This window comes from Littorina saxatilis, linkage group LG8 (assembly GCF_037325665.1).
Source record: "Littorina saxatilis isolate snail1 linkage group LG8, US_GU_Lsax_2.0, whole genome shotgun sequence".
Classification (NCBI taxonomy): Eukaryota; Metazoa; Mollusca; class Gastropoda; order Littorinimorpha; family Littorinidae; genus Littorina; species Littorina saxatilis.
The window spans coordinates 34,592,892-34,598,891 of NC_090252.1; the positions used below are offsets into that span (position 1 = coordinate 34,592,892).

At 41.3% G+C, this 6,000-nt stretch overlaps 1 protein-coding gene across 1 annotated transcript in view; it reads left to right on the forward strand.

Annotated features, from left to right (window-relative positions):
* Positions 1-3,015, forward strand: part of LOC138972282 (nucleolar and coiled-body phosphoprotein 1-like) — a 182,091-nt gene extending 179,076 nt beyond the window's left edge. Inside the window, exon 3 of the transcript XR_011457532.1 lies at positions 2,717-3,015. The gene's annotated coding sequence lies outside the window, so the exon portion shown is untranslated. The remainder of the gene's footprint in view (positions 1-2,716) is intronic.
* The last annotated feature ends 2,985 nt before the right edge of the window (positions 3,016-6,000 follow it).

The following is a 6,000-nucleotide window of genomic DNA, read 5'->3' on the forward strand; positions in this document are numbered from 1 at the left end:
TTCTCTGTGTCTGTCTCTCCATCTCTCTCTTTTTTTTTCTTTCTTTTTCTTTCTTTTTCTTCTTTTTTTTGACCTCAGTTGCATGCAGGATGCTTCAACCCTTCCTTATTTTCTTCTCTCTTTTTTCTTTCCTTTTTTTTTTTTTTTCCTTTTTTTTCTATCTTTTTTTCTTGTAAATAGGCGGTGAGCATCCTTCTTCATTGGTCTTTTTTTCTTCTTTTTTTAACTCCAACATAGAGGTATATTACACTCACGAGACATGGACATTTTCTCTTTACAATGGAAATATTCCTTATATTTACAAATCAAATTTTCTACTTAATATTTGAAACTCGAAAATTACGAACACTGATCCCTGACAAGTTGTCTTTCTAAAAATACTAATACACATTTTCCCAATTAATATTACGTGATTTACAAAATTTCTCATCTTTTTACAACTTGTGTCTTGATAGCCAAATATTATATCCTGCATCTTAAAATTAACCCTCAATCCAGCCTTTTCCTCTATCCAGTTTTCTATCTTCGTCCAAAACAACTTTACCGGTATGCACTCATAAAAGAAATGTTCAACAAAATCAACTTCCGTCCAACAAATACAACATCTGTTATTCTCCCTGACTTGCATTTTACATAATAAAATATTTGTTGGATATATGTTATGTAAGATTTTCCATTGCAATTCTCTTAACCTCACTTCTTTGGAAACATGGGCAAGTGTCCAAATTTCCTTATCTACTTGTACACCAAACTTCCTCAACCAAAAATTATTTACACAAGGTTTTTCTACAGCAGTATCTACACTTTTCTTTTCTATCATTTTTCGTATTTGGCTTATTTTTATCATATACAGGCTACCATCAAACAATTGCTTATCCATCTGGACAATAATATGTTTATTTTCAATCCAATTAATCCATACTTTGGGTAATGCGTTTATTAATGCCCAATAATCCAATAAAATATTTGCATTATTCTTTCCAATTTGTATATATACCTCTTTTCTTCCACTATAAACAAATCACTTACTCGTTCAATCCCAGCATTTTTCCAATACAAATAAAACAACATTTTCCCTTTATACCGAATCAAATCATTACTCCACAAAATCTGTTTATAAAAATTGTTTGCATCAATCTTATCATGTTCCATCCTACGCTTGTAACTCAAATGTGTCCACACTACCCTCTGCCAAAATGGGCTTCCAATCATTGTCAAATTCAATTCCTTACTCGGTTTAACATTCAAATCAAAACAACCATACCCTGAAACAACATGTCCCAGAAACCATAGTGGTATAAACGTCCAATTTGCTCCCTTCTTGTCATACAAACGTCCGACCCATTGTAAATAAAAAGACTCTTGCATCCTGTGCACATTTAGCATTTTCAACCCACCTTCACTTATTTCTTTCTCCATTACTTTTCTTTTCACTTTTTCAAATGCTTTTTTATTCGAATACTTTCTCTGCCAAATAAACTTATAAAACAATCTATTTAACTCTGTCAAAACCCGATCTGGCAATCCAATCGTCTGCATCACAAATACTAGCTGTGAAATAAAAAAACATTTGATTATTAAAATTTTACCGTGAATCCTTAAATCTCGTCGACTCCATATCTTAATCAACTTCTTAATCTTCTGAACTCTTAATACCCAATTCTGTTCAACAGTTATTGCTCTATCATTATTTACGAAATATATACCTAAAATCTTAATCTTCTCTGTGCACTCAAAGGGCAACTTTTGCTGACCACAATGCTGTCCAATTTTCATTATTTTGGTTTTATTAACATATTTTTACAGAACAGTGGTGATGTCTTTAAAGTTAAAGATATAATAATACAGTTTGCAAAGTTTTCAGGACTCCATCTCTCTCTCTCTCTCTCTCTTTCTCTCTCTTTCTCTGTGTCTGCCTGTCTCTCCATCTCTCTCTCTCTCTATCTCTCTCTCTCTGTCTCTCTCTCTATCTCTCACTCGCTCTTTGTGTCTCTTTGCTTGCTTGTCTGTCTGTCTGTCTGTCTGTCTGTCTCTCTCTCTTTCTCGCTCTCTCTCGCTTTGTGTCTCTTTGTCTGTCTGTTTGTCTCTCTCTCTTTCTCTCTCTCTCTTTTTCTCTCTCTCGCTTTGTGTCTCTTTGTTTGTCTGTCTGTCTCTCGATCTAGCTCAATGTAGTCTAAAAGTACTTTAGACGTGCAAAACGTCACTAGCTCAAAACGATGGCTGTGTCTCATGCAGGCAGGCGAGCGACGCAACACAACATAGAGCCAGTATTACTTCAAAGAGGGGCTCACCATTATGAAGAAATTATGGAGGACGTTATCCCCACCCCGCCTAGGTGCCAAAGGCATCAAAGAGGTAACTTGTGCGCACACGTACACGCACACACACACACACACACACACACACATACACACACGACTGACTGCACGCACGCACGCACGCACACACACACACACACACACACACACACACACACACACACACACACACACACACACACACACACACACACACTAACAGAACGGCATTATCCTTCCACCTGAACACATACCATAACTCAACAGCCTCGGTGTTTCCCGCGCATTACGCTACAGCCCAGTGGCAGAGTGGTTAAAGCGATTGCCTTATCACGCTGTTGTTCGAGAATCAACTCCCACTTTCATGCCAAAGGATCTCTCTTTCATTCTCAACTTCACCCTTAATTTGTATTTTCCAGACCTTCCTTCGATCGTTGCAATACTTCAAGCTATTCAGCCTCCAGCGAAATGCGAAAACAGCCAGCAAGACACCTACCTCAATCCCACTGCTTCGACTCCCACCGACCCCAACCCAGCAGATTACGAGCCCGTAGGAGCTGCAAACGTAAACGTAAGCACTACTACGTCGCGATCTACGTCTGTGTCCACTCAGAGTCAGAATCTGCAGCCACAAGATACTCGTCCTGAGGACGATGCTTATCTAAATCCAGTTGCCTCGACGTCTGTTGAAGAAAGCAAGAATCCAAGAAGCAGTCGAAGTAGAAAAACTAAGCATTCTTCTGGACCTGGAATTTCCAAAGAGTTGGATGATCTGGATGATGGCGATGATGCGTATTTAAATCCAGTTGCTTCTGCGTCAGTGCGAGAAAGCGAAAAAGCAGGAAGCAGTCGAAGTAGAAAAAGTAAGCAATCTTCGGTTTTTAAGCTTATACCTGGAATGGCCAAGACAATAGTTGATCATGATGAGGTGGACAAGTCTGCGCATTCTTCCTCAGCTGAACTCCAGGAGAGCAACAAGGGAGGCAGCAGTCAAAGTAGAAAGACAAAGCATTCTTCTATCTCCCAACCTGGAATGGCCAAGAAAAATGTTGATCAAGACGAAGGAGACAACTCTCCACGTCCTGCTTCTACTGTAAACCGGGAAATCCAGGAAACAGCCGGTCATAAAGAAGCGGCCAGGAAACTGAATTCCGCAACTCTTCCGATGTTCAACAAGACCCGGCAGTGTGCGACCAGTGACGGTACAGCCTTGCGTAACTTCTCTCCCCCGGCCTGTGACGCTAACGCTAACCCTAAGAGTTCATCTGGTGGCCCGGTTGATGAGGACGGCTATCTGACTGCTGTGGATGTGACTCCACGCAATGTGCGAGCACACTCTTTCACCCTGGACTGATGGTATACCCCATTCTAACTGACGGCTGTGGACGGTTCTCCGCGAGAATTGTGTGTTTGTGTGTGTGTAAATAGTATTGTTGACACGTTTTTATACAGTAGCCTTATGTGGTTCTTGTGCCTAGGCTGTGTATTGGATTGTCATTGTATGCCTGCATCATTAGTTGTCAGTAATTATTACATGTGCTGATTGTTCTCTTTGCCTGCGCGCGTATAGTATGTTGGTTATGATTGGTCATAGTATGTTTGTTTATGTTTGGTCGTTATCTTTGCCTGTGCGTGTATTGTATGTTTGGTCGTTTTCTTTGCCTGTGCATGTATAGTTTGTTGGTTATGTTTGGTCGGTTTCTTTGCCTGTGCGTGTATAGTATGCTTGGTCGATGTATGTATTGTAAAGCGCTAAGAGTAGACATTTTTCTAGAATAGCGCTATAAAAGTTTGCATTATTATTATTATTATTATTATTAATTGTGTGGACAATTTCTAAAATCCGTTGATGGTAATCTTCAAGAATTACCAGCAGACTATCTGACGGCTGTGGTTGTCACCCTACCCGCAGTTCCAGCACATTATTTGACGTTTGTGGGTATGACAGTACGCGCAGTGCGAGCACACTATCTGACGGTTGTGGTTGTCTCTCTACCCGCAGTTTAAGTACATTATTTGACGTTTGTGGGTGTGACTCTTCAAGCATTACGAGCACACTATTTGACGACTGTGATTGTCACTCTACCCGCAGTTCAAGCACATTATTTGACTTTTGTGGATGTGACTGTACGCGCAGTGCGAGCACACTATATGACGGCTGTGATTGTCACTCTACCCGCAGTGTAAGCACATTATTTGACGTTTGTGGGTGTGACTCTTCAAGGACTACGAGCACACTATCTGACGGCTGTGATTGTCACTCTATCCGCAGTGCAAGCACATTATTTCACGTTTGTGGGTGTGACTCATCAAGAATTACGAGCACACTATCTGGCGGCTGTGGTTGTCACTCTACCCGCAGTGTAAGCACATTACTTGACGTTTGTGGGTGTGACTCTTGAAGCATTACGAGCACACTATCTGACGGCTGTGATTGTCACTCTACCCGCAGTTTAAGCACACTATTTGACGTTTGTGGGTGTGACTCTTCAAGCATTACGAGCACACTATCTGACGGCTGTGATTGTCACTCTACCTGCAGTTCATGCACATTATTTGACATTTGTGGGTGTGACTCTTGAAGCATTACGAGCACACTATTTGACGGCTGTGGTTGTCACTCTACTAACAGTGTAAGCACATTATCTGACATTTGTGGGTGTGACTCTTGAAGCATTACGAGCACACTATCTGACGACTGTGATTGTCACTCTACCCGCAGTTCAAGCACATTATTTGACTTTTGTGGATGTGACTGTACGCGCAGTGCGAGCACACTAGTGCGAGCGTGCTATATCTGATGGCTGTGAATGCCACTCCACGATCAGTGCTAGCACACTATCTGACGGTTTTGGATGTGATTCTGTCAAGGGAAAATTTGATGGTTTTGTTTTTTGATCACGGTACCCTCGAGCTATCGTGGAATAAATATTATTTCCGAGCAGTCTCAAAACCCTATTGAAATGGTCTGGCGGAATAGCCGACTCGCCTAATTTGAATAGGTAAAATCAGTGTTTTGTTTTAGCGAGGGACGGCTGTGCTTATAACCTTCGTGGTTGAAAACGACGTTAAACACCAAATAAAGAAAGAAAGACGGCTGTGCTGTGCGATGCGTCGTATGTTGTCACCCCTCTGGGTTAATGCGGTGGTCGAGCGTGATACGCCAGAGAGCGATGGGATGACTGATGCGAGCGGATGTGTTTGTTGTGGTGTGGTATGAAAGTGTTTCCTTGTTATAGAGAAATTAGTTTGGACTTTAGTGTAATACGTGCAGCTGGAAGAAGAGTCGAGATATGAAAGCGGACACTATCTTGTGCATGTCAGACAACAGTAAAGCAGTGTGCTTCGCCGGTTTGGACTGTGTGTAACTTCAAGGACTTTCGGCAGTCATGTCATTCCTGACTGTGTTATGTTGTAGACATTCAGAGGATTGGGAAGGAAGGGTGTTGGTACAGTGCCGAACGGTGTGTTCTGTGTGACGAGAGGTACTTTGTTATAACATATGAGTATCTGAATGATGATTATGTTTTGATTTGAGATAATAGTGAAATGTTTGAAATGTCCATTCGTTGTGTGCCGTGTGTGTTGTTCGAGTGCGTCTTGTCACCATCCCGTATGCAGGATATGTCTGTGTATGACTGTGTGTGTACAAATGTATGAATGAGTGTGTGAATGTAGAATCCCCGTACACGGAAAAGCAAAC